General features: G+C 36.0%; 1 protein-coding gene across 2 annotated transcripts in view; it reads right to left on the bottom strand.

Annotated features, from left to right (window-relative positions):
- MDFIC2 (MyoD family inhibitor domain containing 2) overlaps positions 1-18,214 on the bottom strand; it is a 101,000-nt gene that overhangs the window by 51,104 nt on the left and 31,682 nt on the right. The window lies entirely within an intron of this gene.

Here is an 18,214-nt window from a genome sequence, read left to right as displayed (position 1 = left end):
GAACAGTATGCCAAGTGGCCTATGTTATAGCACATAGTTAGATCCACGGATCCAGCTGATGTTGAGCTATTTTGCTTTAAAATCTGGGGAGAACTTCGAGTTTCACGTTGCTTATTAAGTTATTGTTTTTAAACAAAGGGCATGGTCAGGTTGTGCAAATTTTATGTCCCCTCTTCCATTTACTGGTTTAAGCCAAGGGATTTGTTTTACAATCTGTTCTAGTTATTTTTCTCTGTTCAGTAAATATTTTGAGAGATTTGGAGTTTCAACACTTTCTCGCAACTTCTTGAGTCAGGCCTCTTAATTCTTGAGTTTGGGATTCTTGATTCTTCTCATCTTGTGTAGCTAAAGTCTGAAATCTCTCTCATTGTACTTATTTATTCTATTCTCTTAGTATATAATTTTTAAATTACTTATAACTTTATTGGTGTCAATGACGTTTTTTAGGTAATTGAGAAGAGGCCACACCCTATGTTTCAGATTTTATTGTTATTGACAAGAAAACATTCTGTATTTTTATTCATAATGAATCATTTTTTAAAAACTCAGAATGTTTTCCAAATTTCAATCAACTCCAGGACATTCCTTTGAGCTTGTAGGTAAATATTTTCAACTAATACTTAAAAGAAAAACCATTAAACTATTTGGGTGGAAAAATAGTCTCTGAGCGGCCAGTTTGGCAAAAGTTTGTTCTGTGAATATGTGTAATTTCAAATTACTGTATGTTTTTGTTTCACAAAAATTTCCAGCTTCCCCAGAACACTTCAAATACTAATATCCAGAGTTTCCACTGGCAATCCTTTGTTTGTCCTGGAAGCATCTTGCAATCTGGGACCAAGAAAATATTGTGTTCCCTTTGGATTTATAGACATAAACATATGTATTTTTCTTCAGCACACTGTTCTTTTCAGGGGAAGCCAGGTTTAGTGGGCAGATTGTCAAATAATAAGAAGACTTCATCAAAACTATATAGCACATTTGGCTAAAAAAGTGATCTTTGATAAAATTTAGTCTATTTAGAGAAAGATAAACCATAAAATAATGATATGTGCCGGTGTGATCTGATTAAAAGTAATATTTGTGAAATCACTGTTTAAATACCTTTCCAGAGACGCTTAGAGACTACGCTGTACACTATTGAATTGTATTCATTAAGCCAAACTTGTAATACCCAGTGGAGCCTTATTCCACAACAAGCCTGTGGTTAATTGTAATTCCATTAGAGAAATTGCAAAAAGGTGGTTTCTGCCCACATCTTTGGAGACAAAGTGACTCCTCAGGTTGTGTGGTTATTGCTGTCTCAGGATTTTGAGATGCCAGTGCTTTGTAGAGTTTCACTTCTACCATCTGCGTTCTTAGAACTTCATGTCCAGAAGGTAAAGTGATTTGCCACAGCCTTCAGTCTTCATATTCTATGTTGGGAGTTCATCTTAGCCATAATAAGGGCACTGTGTGAATTTCGTTTGATCTGACTGTGCATAATGAGGTCTAGGATTATAGGTATACTAGGTCTCTGTCTACTTGCATATAATAGAGTGTATATTAGATTAATTTATTAGTCTAAAATTTTCACTCACCAAAATAGCATTTTACTTGCACACTCTTGCTCTGGCTCAGAACAAGGGTGGAGAACACATCCTTGCTACTTTTGGGAGAGTTTAACTTTGTGACTTGACTTGGCCAAGATCAAGAATATGATGAGAGCAATCTACCTTCAGATGTGGGCTCCTGCCCTTTGCGTTGAGAATAACATGCCTAGATAGTTGCTAGTCCAAGAAAGATGAGACCTGGACCCAATCTGCAACTTCAAGCTAAGACCTACTGCACCCAGCCTAGATTAGCCAAATTGCAACTGACTCATAGATATGCAAGTAAGAAATAAATGCTGTTGTCACTTGCCATTGAAATTTGGGGTGGTTTGTTAGACAGTATTTTTATGGCAATATCTGACTGATACAGTGTGCCAATTCTAGTTCCTTAACCGGAGTCTTCAAAATAGCATTCTGCATAGGTTAGGAGGTGCTGATCTAAAGGGTGACATCTTTTCTGTTCTTAATTAAGTCTTTTGGTTCTATGCTAGCTTTGAAGCTGCAATTTGACTTCAGCTCATATAGATTTGATTTGATTCAATGAAGTTATGTGTCATATGTAATTGATCAATCTTCAAACCTGTTACTTGGTGAAAGAGAACAAAATAGAAGGTTTTTGCAAACTTGAAATAATTTTGGAAATGGAAATACACATAGTCTGAGTGGAATTCTTACTCAATATATCCCTTAGGCTTAAAGTAAAGTAAAATATTACATGCTGTGATTTTCCATTTGGATATGGTGGGTCATGCTAATGTCACGTAAACCTTTCACAAGTGCCACCTCATTTACATCAATGAATAACCTTCTTTTGATGGGTAGAGTGGGGAGCCAGTCTCAACTGAGGATATAAGCTGTTATAGTAATATCTGTCAAATGGATTATTGAGCTAAGTAGTTCCCTTAAGATGGGTTAGAGAGTAATAGGTTAGACTCATGATTCCAAGGTTATCATCTCAAAAGTTAAACAAAGCCAGGCAAACAACATAAATCAATAAAGTGGGCCAGCTAATAGGAATGAGACATCCACGGTAAACTGGAGAACATGTGTCACACTTATAGGAGGGAGCTATTTGCCTCCAACTGGCTTTGTTGTGTAGGCACTGTATTGCCTTTCATTTATTCAAAAGAAATGTTTGGAACACCTGTTACATGCCTAGCACTGTATTCTGTGGATACAACAACAGAAAAACCAAACAGAAATCTTCATAGAGTTAACATTCTGTTCATGAAACATACCATAAAAAAAATGAAAGTAAAATGAAAAATATTTTAAGTTGTGCTAAGTGCTAAGGAGAAGAAATATAGCAGAAAAGCAAGACGTGATATTTTAGAAAGGGTAGCAGGGTAGATCCTTACTGAAATATTTTAGTAAAGACCTGAGTGAAGTGGTAAAGTGAGCATGTGGACAGGAAAGATCACGTCATTCGTCGGGAACATAAAGTGCAAAGATTCGGAGGTAAGTGTGTGTGTGGTGGCCAATGGGAAGGTCAGCGTGGAAGGAGCTGACTAGATAAAGGCGAGTGCGACATGAAAGGTTGTCGGATACCCAGAGCCTTGACTGCTGTAAGTGGGAGAGGGCAAGGATTATCTGTCCACCTTATTTCCACATTCAAACTGTTTCATCCAGACCTTGAACTCTGAACACGAAACATCCAACAAGACCATGTCATAACCCATTTGGAGGAGTTTGAAACTCTTGCATCAAGTAAACCTAAGGGAAAAATTCTGTTCTAGGAGATAAAAATATTTAAATATATTAAAAATGTACAATCACATCTAAAAACAAAACAAAATAAAATCCAGAAGCTTTTCTATGATCATCATTGATATAATATAGCTAGTTCAGCAGAATAAAAAAAAAAGGGGTTAACAAATGCAGAAATAAGGTTAATTATGAATCTATATAGTTTGATTTAAATAACAGTTATTTAGTAGGCATATTTATATTTTTAATATTCTTTTCAGAACACTACATTTTTTGGGTAATTGTACATAACAAAACCAAGTTCCAATTACAAAAAAATTGTATGCTAAATAGTAATGATAAAACATTAGTGTCAATTGCATGATTTTAACAGCTATAAAGTCGGTACTTGAATTCTGTTGAATTTAATGGATAAATTAAAGTCATATTTTAAGACTACTTAAAAGAATCTTTTTTAAAAAAGACTCAACCCCAAACATTCTAAAATTGCTTATTTTTATTCAATCTTGTGCAATTATTCTCAATTATTATTTTGTTTTATACGTTTTACGTTATTATAAACAGATGTGAGTACAAACTGAAATAACATAATCCATCTTAGATACAAAGGATATAAAAGCAAAAATAAACTTTTTTGGGGCTTTCCTTCCCCTGAACATTGGGAAAAATTACTTTTCACTTAGAAGACTTTTGGAATAATAAATACAAGTCTGTTTTCCCTAATAGGTGGCAGAGATAGTTGCGCTTAATAACCAAAAAGTGGAAATAAGTTTTCTTCTAAAAAATAAGGATTATCAAGAAGTCCATTACTTAAGTTAATTATAGTGGTGGAAACAGGTAGTTTTTTTCTCAAGATTATAAAATGAAACTGAGAAGTCCTACTGTCACTCAACCACCCCAGCTCAATGGGGTGACCAGTCACCTCTCATAGAGATTAAAGTGTGGGTAGTTTCTTGCGTATTCTTCTATACATGATTTATGCATATAATAGCACCCCCGCTTTTATTTAAAAAGTGAGAGCTTATTATATGCAATAGTTTTTCTTTTTCTTTTTTTCTACTTTAACATTTCTCTTTAATAATTTCATAATATTCCTATGCATGTGACCGGTAATAGACTTAGGGCATTTATATTGTTTCCTATAATTTTATAGTAATAATTTTTGGAATGAGTCGGGAACCAACTTGAAGAAGTGAGAAGCGCAGATGAAAGATATGGATCAATTAACGGTGCATAGTTCAATTAGTGAAAATAACAAGCAAGTGAAGTTCTTAAACCAGGCTGATCCCTTAGTATCGAGGAAGTTATTGTGAGATATGTCATTACGAGAAAATTAAAAGGAATTTAAAATACATATTAATAAACGACAGCATAAAAAGTAGAGTGTACTAATGACTGATAATTTTCTTTTTTTAGTAAAACAAAACTATGAAAAATATTTTGTAATTTTATAGGCATCACAAGTACACAAATAAAGGGGCCAAAGATGAGTCTGGGCTGTTCTTGACATTTGGTTCATGATAAGCAGGAATAAGTCCGTTGGTTCTGTGATTCGGGAGTCTGTAAGCAGCCTATTCCTCAACTGTGCTTCATGTTCTCTCTAAACACTGGGAATTAGGGACAACGCATAGCAACTGAAGGAAGCCTCTGTCAGCTTTGAAAAATACTTTAACTCCTTGGTTATGTCTAGATTGTGGAGCCTGAGAATTTTATGCAAAAAAACTTAATTATCTAGAGAATTAGTACAATTTGTAAATTACACTCAAAATCAGGATCTACCTTCTCCTCTCTCTCTATTAGAATAGAACCAATTTAAGGTGTGAAAAGGGTAACTGAAATTCTTTTTTTGTACAAATAATAATAATACATCAAAAATTCAGGGTTCCCGGTAATGGTGCAAAAACTAACAAAGTCAAAGAATTTTATCTATTAGTTTCCCCATGATAAGGAATAATTCTTTATGACAGGTACTTGTAATTCAGATGGAAATGTTAAGACCTTAATTATATTATAAACTGTTGCTAGTGAAAATAAAGCCACTTTCTTGGAATCAAGATAACATTTATCTATGTTTCAGGTTCTCTGAGTCATACATAGATGTGTATATCTATGTATCTATGTTCCAGATTCTCTGAGTCATACAGAAATGTACCCATAATTTGAGGGACATGGTTTGGCCTTTTTACCAACACTCCCTGTGATGATCTATTGTGTAAACTAATTTCTAAGGTTTCTGTAAGATGGAATGCTGACTGTAAACAGTAACTATTAAAAGCTTATGTTACCAATTCTAATTTAGGGAGGTATATTCACTCTTTGAGAATCTCAGGACCCAGTTGTTCAGTTAGTTCTTCTAAGTGTTGTATATTGGAACGCTAGTGACATTAAAGAAATTAGTATAATATTGGAAAATCTATGCCACTTTCTGTTCCATCAGTAAAATAAATAATGCATTATACAGGAAAGCCTAAGGTTATAAGATATGCCCCTCCTTTTCTAGAAGTGTGGAGAAGCAACGGAAATGGTCAAATGATAATATATTGGTCTTCTCGTTTATTCTGACTGTGAGAAATTCCCCTTTTAATAATTTACGTCCAAATTAAGAGCTTCTCAACATGTTTAACGTAATAATACTACAATTCAATGTAGACAGGCTATTTCCTCTATGTTGGTAAATAGAAGCTTAAATAAACTTCTTTAGATGGATACTCGCGATTTTAGCAGATGCTTTTAATTCCCTGGAAGTGGATTAAAATTTGTCCTCACTGTGAAGCCCAAGAAAAGCCACACTTTGTGGGCTAAGCAAAGTCCACAAAGAGAGGAGGGCAAGATCAGTGGTAGGAAAAATATCTAGTCAATATAAAGTTCAGAGGTTTGATGATGAAAATCAAATAGAACATAGATCTATGAAAAAAGAGACTATTTGTACAGTGTTTATGGAAGTGTAAATCAGCACAACTTTTCTAGAAAGCAATTTGACAACATATGTCATGATTATTATAGAGGACTCGATTGCCTATCCTTTTGTCCAGTGCCTTTCATTCCAGTACTTTTCGTCCGTATTGGAAAGGGGTTTCTTTGGCAAATTCTTTCCACTTCCTGAAAACCTGTTATATCTAGTCCCTCAGGCAGTTCAAGGATAGACTTCTTTGGGAATTTTTTGATGGAGCTAACAGGGAAAACTCTCTTCCTTTTGGATTATGAACTTTAAACAGTTACGGTTTAGGAATGTCAGTGGTCATTTTTCCTCTTGGAGAGAACCTGTTTGTGGCAGGAGAGAATATGAGCAAGAGGCAAAAAAAAAAAAAAGGAGAATCATAGACAGGAGGGCTGTAAGATGGAGGGAGAGAGAAAGAGAGAATTGGAAAATAAATTTGAAGTCAATGCCATTTACAATAGCATCAAAAACTGTTAAATACTGAGGAATAAATTTAAGGACATATGTGTAAGATATGTGCGCTAAAACCTACCAAACAACTGATTTTTGACAAAGATGCCAGCTTAATTCAATGAACGAAATGAATAGTCTTCTCAGCAATTGGTACTAGAACATCTGGCTATTCATATGGACAAATTAAATAAATCCTAACTTTCATCTAACATCATGCACAAAAAATTAACTTTAAGTGGATCATAGATCTAAATGTAAATGCAAAAACTGTCCTTTTCTAGAATAAAGAAAAAGTCTTTGCCACTTGAATGTTAGAGTTGGCAAAGATTTCTCAGGACACTAAAAGGATGAACCATAAAAAAATTAATAAATTGGGCTTATCAAAATTAAAATATCTGCTCTTTAAAAGACATCATTAAGAAAATTTAAAAAGTCATATGTGGAGAAAATATTTACAGTACACTTATTGGACAGATAACTTCATTTGAGAATACCACACACATACACATCTATATGCACACACAGATACTCATAAACTCTGGATGCAGCCATAACTCCAGATCAATCCCTAGACTATCCGGTCATACAAGCCAGTAGAGTCTCATCTTTAAGTTAGTACGATCTGAGTTTCTCTCAACTGCGGATGGAGAGTACTGATTGGCACAATCTTTTGAAATATTCATATGCTCTAACCCAGCTTTCACACTGTTGGAAATTTATTGAAAGGGAAAAGAAACTATGCAGTCGAAGCTTTATGTATGAGTATGTATCGAAGCATGTTTTAAATATTGAAAACTCTAAAATTATATAAATAGCCATCACTAGGGAACCTTACAATAAAATGTTATTTATGCAATAAAATATAAAACTGGAGAGAAACACACAAAAATGCTGACAGTAGGTGATGGCTATAGATAATTTCTTTCTTTAAATTTTTAAGGGCATACTCTAATGGTGAACCTGTTATTTTTATAATTAAATTTTATGTGTAAAATTGAGAAACAATTAAAAAGGTAAAGAAAGCTACAAGAGATCTAATAGAGAAAGATCCTGAAGTTAGCGTTAACTAACTAGAGCAAGATAATGCACGTATCAGGTCAGTCCCTACTTAAAATTGACCGGTGGCGCCCAGTAGTTCTCAGTTTGTATTCAAATGTCCCAGGATGGCAGACAAGATCCTTTATTATGTGGCCCTTTGTCCAAGGGCTCTACAGCCTCAGCTCTAGCCATGTCCCAGGATGCATTCTATTCGTAGTCAATGTTAGAAACCTAAAAGAAAGAGTAAGGGTTGGAACTTCACGTTGTCATTCAAGAACAACTGACCTGTATCAGTCTAAATAAAGCAATCAGTTGTCTTCCACTCAGGTCTTGGTCATGTTGGAAGAAAATGGAAGCACTTGAAGGGCAGGGACCTGTCTGCTCGATTCATGGCTGTCTCTGAAATTAGAGCTGAGCAGGGCTTTCTAGATTACCCCTCTCCTAGCTAATTTTTATTTGCTCCTCCAGATTCACTTTCTACCCTTTTCCAACCATCTCTGTGTAGTGAGAGTCTGATGTGAATGGACTGCACTGGTACACTCTTGTATTAGATTCTTGTGGCTGCCATAACAAGGGACCACAAACTAGGTGGCATAAAATAACCAAGATTGATTGTCTCACAGTTCTAGAGGCTGGAAATCCAAAATCAAGGTGTCAGCAGAGGCATGCTCCCTCTGAAACCTATAGAGGAATCCTTCCTTTCCTCTTCCTAGATTCTAGTGGCTTGCAATCTTGGGCACTCTTTGACTTGCTGTTGTGTAACTCATCTCTGTCTCTCATCATATGGCATTCTCTCGTATGTCTCTGTGTCTTCATGGCCATCTTCTCATAAGGAGACCAATCATATTGGATTTAGGGACACATTCTGCTCCAGTGTGACTTCATCTTACTAATTACATCTGCATGTTCCTGTCTCCAAATAAGGTCACATTCTGAGGTACTGGGGACTAAACCTTCAACATGTCTTTGGGGGGACACAAATGAACTCATACCAGTTTCCTTGCCTTTCATCTTCTGATTGTGTTAAGGCAATGGCAAGGAGTTCCTATCATGAGATTAGAGAGTGGGAGGAGAGAAATGTCTTGGTATTTTATTTATTCCTCAATATTCTTCCTTTCAGGTTCACCGGGGGCAGCATCCCTCTTGAAGGGTCATAGCCTCTGTCAGACCACCATCTCTATACAGCTGCTCTCTCCAGATGCAGCACCTTGGGGGCCCATAACTGCTGCCTCCCCTTTCACTTTCAGATGTAAAGAATGCTAATGATTTTCTTCCCTATTTTTGCTAGCTCCAAGGTACTGAGCTCTCTTGTTGGTTTCCCTGACATCTGCCTACACTTTTGAAAATAGTCCGTCTATAAAACTCTCTTCCAGTTAGAGAATGTGCCATCTTTTTACTGCTGGAAACCCGACTGATAATACTCCCATTTGATGGATAAACAAAATCCAGAGGAGAGAAGTAATTTTCTCAAGGTGATAACATTTGCAGAACTTGCAGACCCCAGATTTTTTGAAAAATTTCCTTTAGTACCAAACAGACCTTGCAGAAGGAGTTACTCAAACCGTAAGAATATAGGTACTTCAGTGCTGGATTTAAAGTTTAATTCCATCAATTCTGGATAAAAGCACAAAAATCAGATGTCCATAAGCAGAAAATATTGTATTTCAGTTTAGTTCTCTTTTGCCTTGTCTGATATTTACTCAAAGACTTGGAGTGGTCAAAGCTTTGAATCATTCACAAGAGTCAGTGCTAGATTTTTAAAATCAAAGGCATGACTATTGCTCTTAAGGAGTCAGTACACCATAGCTTTTTCCTGACTGCTCTGTTGGCTTGTCCCTTCTTCCTCTTATTCTAACATCTATGCTTCAAAAACAGTGCATGTGGAATACACATCTGCTAGATCTGAAACCTCAGCAACTTCACTCTCTCCATCACCTGTGGCCTCTCAGCATCTCAGTTGCAACTTCCCTTGATGGTTGTGACTGTATTTTCCTTGCTTCATTCTCTACCTCCTGACTGTTAATGTAGATTTGAATCTTCTTTTCTGGGTATTGACCCCATCATCACCCCTAATACTTTGTAATTGTTATACTCATGCACCCAGGATGTACAGAGACTGGATAAGATAGTGGTTAAAAGCATAGGCACTGGAGTCAGACAAACCTTTGAGCCCTGTGACCTTGGAACATATCTAACCTCTCAAAGGCCTATTTTCCTTCATCTGGGTGGCAGAGAAATAATACCCCTTCCAGTGTTGCTGTGAGGATTAATGAGATGCTGCATGTAAAGTCCTCAGCACGGTCTTTGGTACATAGAGGAGTTCAGTGAATGAAAGCTGTTGACATAAACTGGTGTTGAATGGACTTTCTTCACGTTCAATAATTTTTGCTTTCAATACAACCATTAAACAAAGATGAAAGAGCAAGAGCCAAATGAGGAAAGATTGGGAATCAATAGATGTACAAGTAACTTTAGAGTGAAAATAGGCACTGGACTTGGAATAAAATTTAACTCTGAGATTCCTGGGAGCCAAAGCAAAATGGAAAATAATGCGTTGTTAAAACTCATCATCTGATAAAGTAAGTCATGATGAGGAAAAAAATCTAAGTGGAATATAACTTGAAAAGCATAATGGAAAATGTCTTCAACAAAATCTCTTTAAAAGATGTGAAAACAGTCTTAATAGGTCTCTTTCTTTAAAAAGAAATAAGACACCTTTAGTAAATGCAGAGGGGTTTATCATGGGGGATGATTCAGGGGGACCTGGAAGGCCATTTCATTTGGGTCTTATTTATTGTCAAATAAAATAATTTAAAAGTTGTTTCTTTATAAGTTTTGTGTAACATACGTAAAGATGTACTGCTAGATTCAAAACAAATAATCATTCACTCTGCAGTTTTATACTTGTGTCACGTAACTGGACTTTATGATTTGTGCATGCATTATGTTTATCCTGCTTGAGGTTATTTGACATTCTTCGGTCTGTGGCTTTATACTTTTTATTAAATTTGGAAAATCTTTAGTCATTATTTCTTTAAATATATTTTTTTCTGTCTCTCACCTCTCTCCTCTTTTTGTAAACTCCAATTACATGTTAGACTGCTTGATATTGTCCAATAGGTCAATAATGCTCTGTTTTTGTTTTCAATATTTTTTCTCTGTGCTTTGCTTTGAATAGTGTCTGTTGCTATTTTTTCAAGTTCACTGCTATTTTTTGTCTTCAGTGTCTAATCTGCTGTTAATTACATTGGTGAAAATTTTTATCTTAGGCATTGTATTTTTCACGTCTAGAAATTCCATTTGGTTTACTTTTATTTTAATCACCTCCCTTCTTATTACATTTGTGTCTTCCTTTACATCTTTGATCATAAAAGCAAATTTATAATAATTGTTTTAACATCCTTGACTGTAGAAACCTATCATATTTGTTATTTATGGTTCTGTTTCTAATCAGCTGATATTTCCTTCTGGTTATGGATCACATTTTCCTGCTTCTTTGAATGTCTACTAATTTTTATTTTATGCTGGACATTGTAAATTTTATGTTATTGAGTGCTGGATATTTTTATACACCACTAAGTGTGTTAGACTTGTTCTAGTGGCAATTAAAATTAATTGTGATCAACATAATTCTTCCAAGTTTTACTTTTAAGTTCTTTTAGGGTAGGCCTATAGTAATATTGACTCTAGGGTTAATTTAGCCCTTCTTCTACGATGTGACCCTTCTGGAATCTCTCCTGAATGTCCGTGTATTCACAGAAGTTTTTCCACTTTGGCTGATGAGAATTCAAGTAATTCTCAGCCCAAAGTAATGTCTGGAAAATGTTTGGCCTTCAGATCTTTGGTAATTGCTCTTTCCCAGGAAGTTTGTCGTGCTTAGGCTCATCGGGTTTCATCCTGCTATAGAAGGTATGCCTCGAGGGACTTGTATGCAAATTTCTCAAATATTTCTCTGCATAGCTTCCTCCTTTTGGGCTCTCTGCCCTGCAAATCCTATCCTATTTGGCCTCCCCAGTCTTCAGTCTCTAGCTCTTCAGCTCAATGACATTACCTGGCTCTATTTGGGTTCCGCTTTCTATACCACAGTCCAGAAATTACCCCCAGGCAGAAGGTCTGGGTGATGGTAGGATTCACTTTGTTTCCTTCTCTCAGGGATCACAGTCATGCAATTCCTATCATCCAATATCTACAATAGTTATTTCCTACGTTTTGTCCAGTTTTCTAGTTGTTAATATTAGGTGGAAGGATGATTCAGATTCTCCTATTCCCTCATGTCTGAAAGCAATAAGTTCATTTTGAATTATTATTTCTTTAAAAATTCTCTAATTATCATGTGGCTAGCACAATCATTTTGCATTTTATCTTTTTGCATGAAGCCTTACTTTGAAATGATTAAAAATATAAATATTTAAAATGCAGCATAGATTTTGCAACAAGGTCTTGGTATTTCTTCATTTTTTAAAATATACAGATTGCTTCAGGAAAAATGGGAACGGCTTGAGCCTCTCCTGACCTCCCTTGACTTCTAAAAGGCTTTGCTATTGTCGGGGGGATACTAGTTGTTTCCCTTGTTCAGTTTATTTTGGTCATTTTCTGCAGGACCTCATCATCTTTATATTAGCAATCTGCTTTTGTTTAATCTTCCAAGCGTGTATTTGTTTTTCAGAGACCATCTCACAGCAACCAGGCTCATTAGGTGAATGTCTAAGAACTGAATATCGCTTTGCTAATTCACAGAACAACCACAAAAATCTAAGTGCCTGAGTCCACATGACCAGTGCCTTCTCTCCCTGTGGGAGAGGCAACCTGAAGACTCATTGGTGAGCACGGAATTTGAACAAAGTGAGTTAGGTGAATCAAATAGTTGCTGGCATCAGACTATACATTCCATCACTCATCTATGCAACAAATATTTACTAAACACCTACAATATGACATTTACTTTGCTAAAGACTCACTTTGTTAAATGCAGTGAGCAAGGCAAATACAGTCCCTTGCTCTCAGAGTTCTCAGGAAAACATTAGACAGGGAGTAATAGCATGTGATAAATCTTTTGATAGGGAAAGTACAAGGAGCTGTGGGAACTCTTGGGGGTTGTGTATCCAGTGAGAAATTAAAGTAGGCTAGAATTCAGGTAAGACTCTCCGGGAAAGTCATGTTTAAGTTGAGATATAGGGGATTAAAAAGAATTATCTAGATGAAGAAGGCAGGAAAACTAACCTATTAAAATATTCCCTGAAATATGATATTCTTTTCACTAATAGTAGGCAGAACCAGGGTAGAGTGCAGGTTTTGGAGCAGGTGTGAATGATGAAAGAGATAAGAGAGGAATTAGGCAACTCTTTTGACTTTGGGACTTTGATGAACACTGCCCCCACCTTCCCCCAACCCCAGCTCATGCCACCTCACCTCACCACCCTCCATGCACATAGTAATACACAGTTCATGAAAGAACCTTCCCAACCATCTTGTGACTTCTGAGGTGGGATTGAGCTATCAAGAGTGGAGATAGTTGGAGACAGCAGTGCATGGATCTCTAGACCTGAAAGGGCCCCGAACTATATCCATTCCTTGGTTCAGAGGTCTTGGAGGAATTGTAACCTTGAAATATGATTCAGCTGAGGGCAGTGGTTAAGAGCCCAGCTCTGGAGTTAAAAAATGTGTTGCACGGTCTTCAGCAGATCTTGCACTCAGTTTACTTAGATATATAGTGAGGATAATAATTGTACCTATCTTCTAGAGTTATTGTGAGATTTAAATGAAGTGATGTAAATGAGATTGAAATGAGATGTGTTAAACACAATGCCTTAGATCTAATGGGTGTCTAGTAAATGATAGCTTTGTTATCTTTTTATCCTGCACCAGGAACAGTACCCCAAGAGAGAGAGTCTGGAGAGAGACTGTCTGAGAGAGAGTCCATTAAAATCATTCATCCATTAACCAATCCACAAATATCAAAAGCTTTTTCCCCACTCTGAACAGCCTTACTTCACACTCATCTGAAGTGCTTTATGAAGATATTTGACACATTATGTAAAGACATTGGAAAGATATGATCAAGTTGCTTCATTAATATTTTTCCCAAACTGAATGGCAACATTAAATGGATAAGGGACATTTTCCATAATGTCCTTTGGACCTTTCTAAATGAGTAGGTATTTTTAGAAGAAAAAGAGAATGTGAGACTTCTGTCTTTTGAAGCAAAAGTTGATTCAACAAAAATCTCTAACATTATTTTGTTTTTTATATCTTTTTCTCCAATTATGTAGCCTTAAACAGGATCTCCCTTTATTACAAAGTATTTATAAACATGTCTGTTCTTTTCATTGAGGAACTTATTCTTAGCTACACATTTTTGTGAATTGATTCAATCTTTTATAACTTGTATTTAATTATTTATATCTACTATCAAATTTTTAATTTATAAAGTTGAATGACATTTTATTTAAGCTGTAATTGTTTTTTAATCTAAACTGTTTATGGCAACTATGACTCCTTTGCTGTTTTACTTATCATGGAGCTATACAGTTTTCTTTTAAAATACATGTATTTATTTAATCTCTGAAATATGAATCAGTTTTTGAGAAAATTAATAACTATCAATCCAAATGGCATATGAATATGTCAAAAATCAGTAAGGTAGAAGTTTGGGAACATTGAACCCATGCATCTGTCTTCGTAAGAGGCATGCTCTGGCACTGGGATGGCCTTATTGGAGCTCTATTGGCTGAGGAGCCTTCCCATATGGACACACTTGGATGGATGCTGCCAAAATGTGCCTCTCGTAGATTTCCTTAGTCGAGTTCTCATGAATGACCAATTCTAGCTTCCTTCTGAGCAATGTTGTATCAATGGATTAAGTTGGGTCATTCCCCAAAATTGCTAGCTAGGAGGGTGGGGAGCAGAGAAGGGAGTGTGAAGCTTCTATTTTTATAAGTTTTTTTCTGACCAATTATACAAAGATTTTACACTTATTTTCCCTTATTTCTCAGATAGTAAAGGAAGCTTCATTTTTATCAAGGGCAGAATGAAAAGTAAGAACTCATACATCTTAGCATTGTGAAGGTATTTCTATCACATTTTAAAATAATGTAGTCTAACTTTATAGAATTGTGGACTGTACTCTCTAATACAGATTTTTTAAAAAAACAGTATTTTCATGGCAGCTGCATAGCAAACATTTTAAGACAAAGACCCTTGCCAGGTGAGAGCTAAGTTGCTTTTTAGGAAACAAATTTTGTTACGTAAAAATGGGAATCTGACATGAGTACTAATCTATTCAAAGGCTTATTTCACCTTCTGAAAGGTGGACTTGGGCATTTGAGCTTTGGCTCTAATTTCTGAGCCTTCCTTTTTAAACCATTAAATTCTCAGTGTCCCCTTTGGTTTTTTTTCAACTGATTAAAAAAAATGCTTTTGATTCTGGCAACTCCTCTGGAGAAGCACCTCAGTGAAGTTTGCACGTTATATTTGATTATCTGCTTCAGAAATATTTTCCTTTCATTTACAAAAGAACTTAAATTATTATTACCAAAGATTTTGTATCAATAGATTTATAAAATCTCAAATTATGAGAATTACTTTTTTCTGAAGCACTTATTGTGTGTGTCCTCTGTAAATAAGTAACAAGGGAAGCAAGTAAAACATGGTGCTTTCCTTTGGGTCAGAAGAAGGCTTCAGCCCCGTGTATATCACAAGGTTAAATGTAAAGAGAAATTGAGAAAAATACTGTTGTGGTGGGAGATCTTACTATCCCTTTATCAATCTGTCAAAAGTTAAAAAAATACATATAGTTATGCATAAGTAAAGAAATAAAGATTGCAATAACAAAAGTTACTTGGCTGAATTATGTCAGAAAATACGTATTCTTTATAAACATCTGTGGAATATTTATTTGGAATATCCACATTGAATATTTACAAAAATTAAAAGTTACTCACCCATTACATGTGAGGTCATAAGAAAAATACCAATAAATTCCACTAAGCAGAAAATGTGCAGGCCATATTTTTACTACAGTGACATAAAATTAGAAATTAATGATGGCAGTTTAAAAAAGAAATGCCTAGGGGCAGGTCCAGTGGCGCAGGGGTTGAGTTCCCACATTCTGCTTCAGTGGTCTGGCCTTCACTGGTTTGGATCCCAGGTGCAGACCTATGCACCGCCCATCAAGCCATACTGTGGCAGGCGTCCCACGTATAAAATAGAGGAAGATAGGCATGGATGTTAGCTCAGGGCCAGTCTTCCTCAGCAAAAAGAGGAGGATTGGTGGCAGATGTTAGCTCAGGGCTAATCTTCCTCAAAAAAAAAAAAAAAAGAAATACCTAGCCAATTGAAAGTTTAAATATCATCCTCCAAATTGTTATTAGGACAAATAAGAAATTAAAATAAAATTATGCTGTATTTAGAGCACAAAAGCAGTGGTACTAAATATCCAAATTTAAAGCATGAATCAAATATAAACATCCAGGGGCCAGCCCCATGGCATAGTGGTTAAGTCCAACACTCTCTGCTTCAGTGGCCTGGGTTTGCCGGTTCAGATCCTGAGCACTGATCTACAGCATTCCTCAAGCCATACTGTGGCTGCAACCCACACACGAAATAGAAGAAGATTGGGACAGATGTTATCTCAGGGCTAATCTTTCTCAAGCAAAAAAAGAGGAAGATTAGCAACAGATGATAGCTCAGAGCAAATCTTCCTCAGCAAAAAAAAAAAAAAAAAAGCATGTGTATATGTGTGTATATATATATATAAAAGTAAACATCAGAAAATTCCTATTATTAGGACAGCAACTGGAATAGGTATTCAATTCAAGAAAATTGAAAAAGAAAATGACCCTAAGAAAAATAGAAGGAAAGGAAACAGGTTGAAGCAGAAATAAGAATTGGACAAGAATACAAAAAAAAATAAATCAAAAGTTTATTTTCCCTCCAGGGAAGGAAAGACAACAAGAATACAGACAGAGTTCTGAGAAATATAATGCAAACCACAGAATTGTGCAAATAAATAAGAAATTTTAGATTATTTTAAAATTTGCAATACATAGACAAGCAGAGTAGACTAACAACTTTGGAAAAAGCAGTCAAGTCTCAATTACCAGTTGATTTTACAGATGAATCCTTTCAATTTCTAAGGTACAGCTAATTGCAGCACTTTAGAAAATATTTCAAAGCAGGATAAATAAGTAAGAACAGTTTCCAAAATGATTTTATAAAGAATATGCAATTCTGAACTCAAAATGATAACTTAAACAAAAAAGAAAAACACAGAGCCATCGCATATAAATACAGGATCTGTTTCAGGCCTGTTTTGTGTTTCACCCCCCTGTGGATCAGTGGCTGACTCAGAGTGTACGTCTTGGGCTGTTTTAATTATTGAGTCTTCCTCTGGCCATGGGTGACTGCCTCCTTAGTCCTATTCCAGAGATTGCAAAAGGCTGGCTGGAATTTCACAGCTTACGAGCGCTTTCAGTATGTATATACACGAGTGAAAGACTTCACAGGACAGATTTTTAATGCATTAAAATTTTATTCCTAAAATTAGATCATAGGTCATTTATCAAAGCTTGGGAAGTTGTTTACACTTGAGGATCCCAGTTATTCATCATTGATCTAGCTTAGGGTTTCTAAACTCAAAATGACCAGGGTCTAGGCAGGTATGTAAATGGTGAAAAGGGCCTGGTAGGAAGCTAGGCACGCTGGAGAATATTATGCATGGATAAACAGAGTTGTGGCTAATCGGTTCCAGCTAATTGGTGACATTTGTGATGTAGATTAAGTATCATCAGCTATTTGCTTTTGAAGAGAAGCCAGAAGTCTGGAATTTCTATGAAAATTTTCTGATTCTTAAATATTGATGATTAATTCAAAGATTTAACAAGGATGATTCTGCAAGAATTACGTGGTACTGGACTTGCCAGTGTTGACCAAATGTGATCCACGGGCTACCAGTTTGCAAATTGTGACGGAGTCCATTACCCTCATCTTACAGCTGAGAAAACTGAGACCAGGTAAGTAACTAACCCAGCTAAGGAGTTCTCACAGAGAGTTGGGGGCAAGGATGAGCTTGAATCTCAGCCTCTTGACTCAACGGTCACCAAGGCTGTGTTACACTGAAAATCCTATGAGAAGGTACAAAAGAGTGACCTGCTAGCCCTCAAAAACAGTGATTTAAGTTGGGATGGTTCAAACACTTTTTTTAAAGGAATAATGACAATCCCCATCATAAGCCACGGTTTGCCTGGCATATTTATTATGGTCAACTTTATTGAAGTATAGTTTACATACAAAACAATGTACCTATTCTAAATGTACGGTGGAGTCTTGACAAATGAAAATACCATCATGATTAAGATGCAGAACACTTCCATCTCCCCAGAAATCCCTCTCCTGCCCCTTTGCAGTCACCACTCCCCCAACCCACCACCAGCCAGCCCCAGGGAACCACTAATCTGCCTTCTGACACTATAGGTTAAATTTGCCTTTTCTC

The sequence above is a fragment of the Equus asinus genome, chromosome 21, assembly GCF_041296235.1.
Source record: "Equus asinus isolate D_3611 breed Donkey chromosome 21, EquAss-T2T_v2, whole genome shotgun sequence".
NCBI lineage: Eukaryota > Metazoa > Chordata > Mammalia > Perissodactyla > Equidae > Equus > Equus asinus.
The sequence above is the reverse complement of the archived record's forward strand: the minus strand, read 5'-3'. Positions and strand labels throughout refer to the sequence as shown.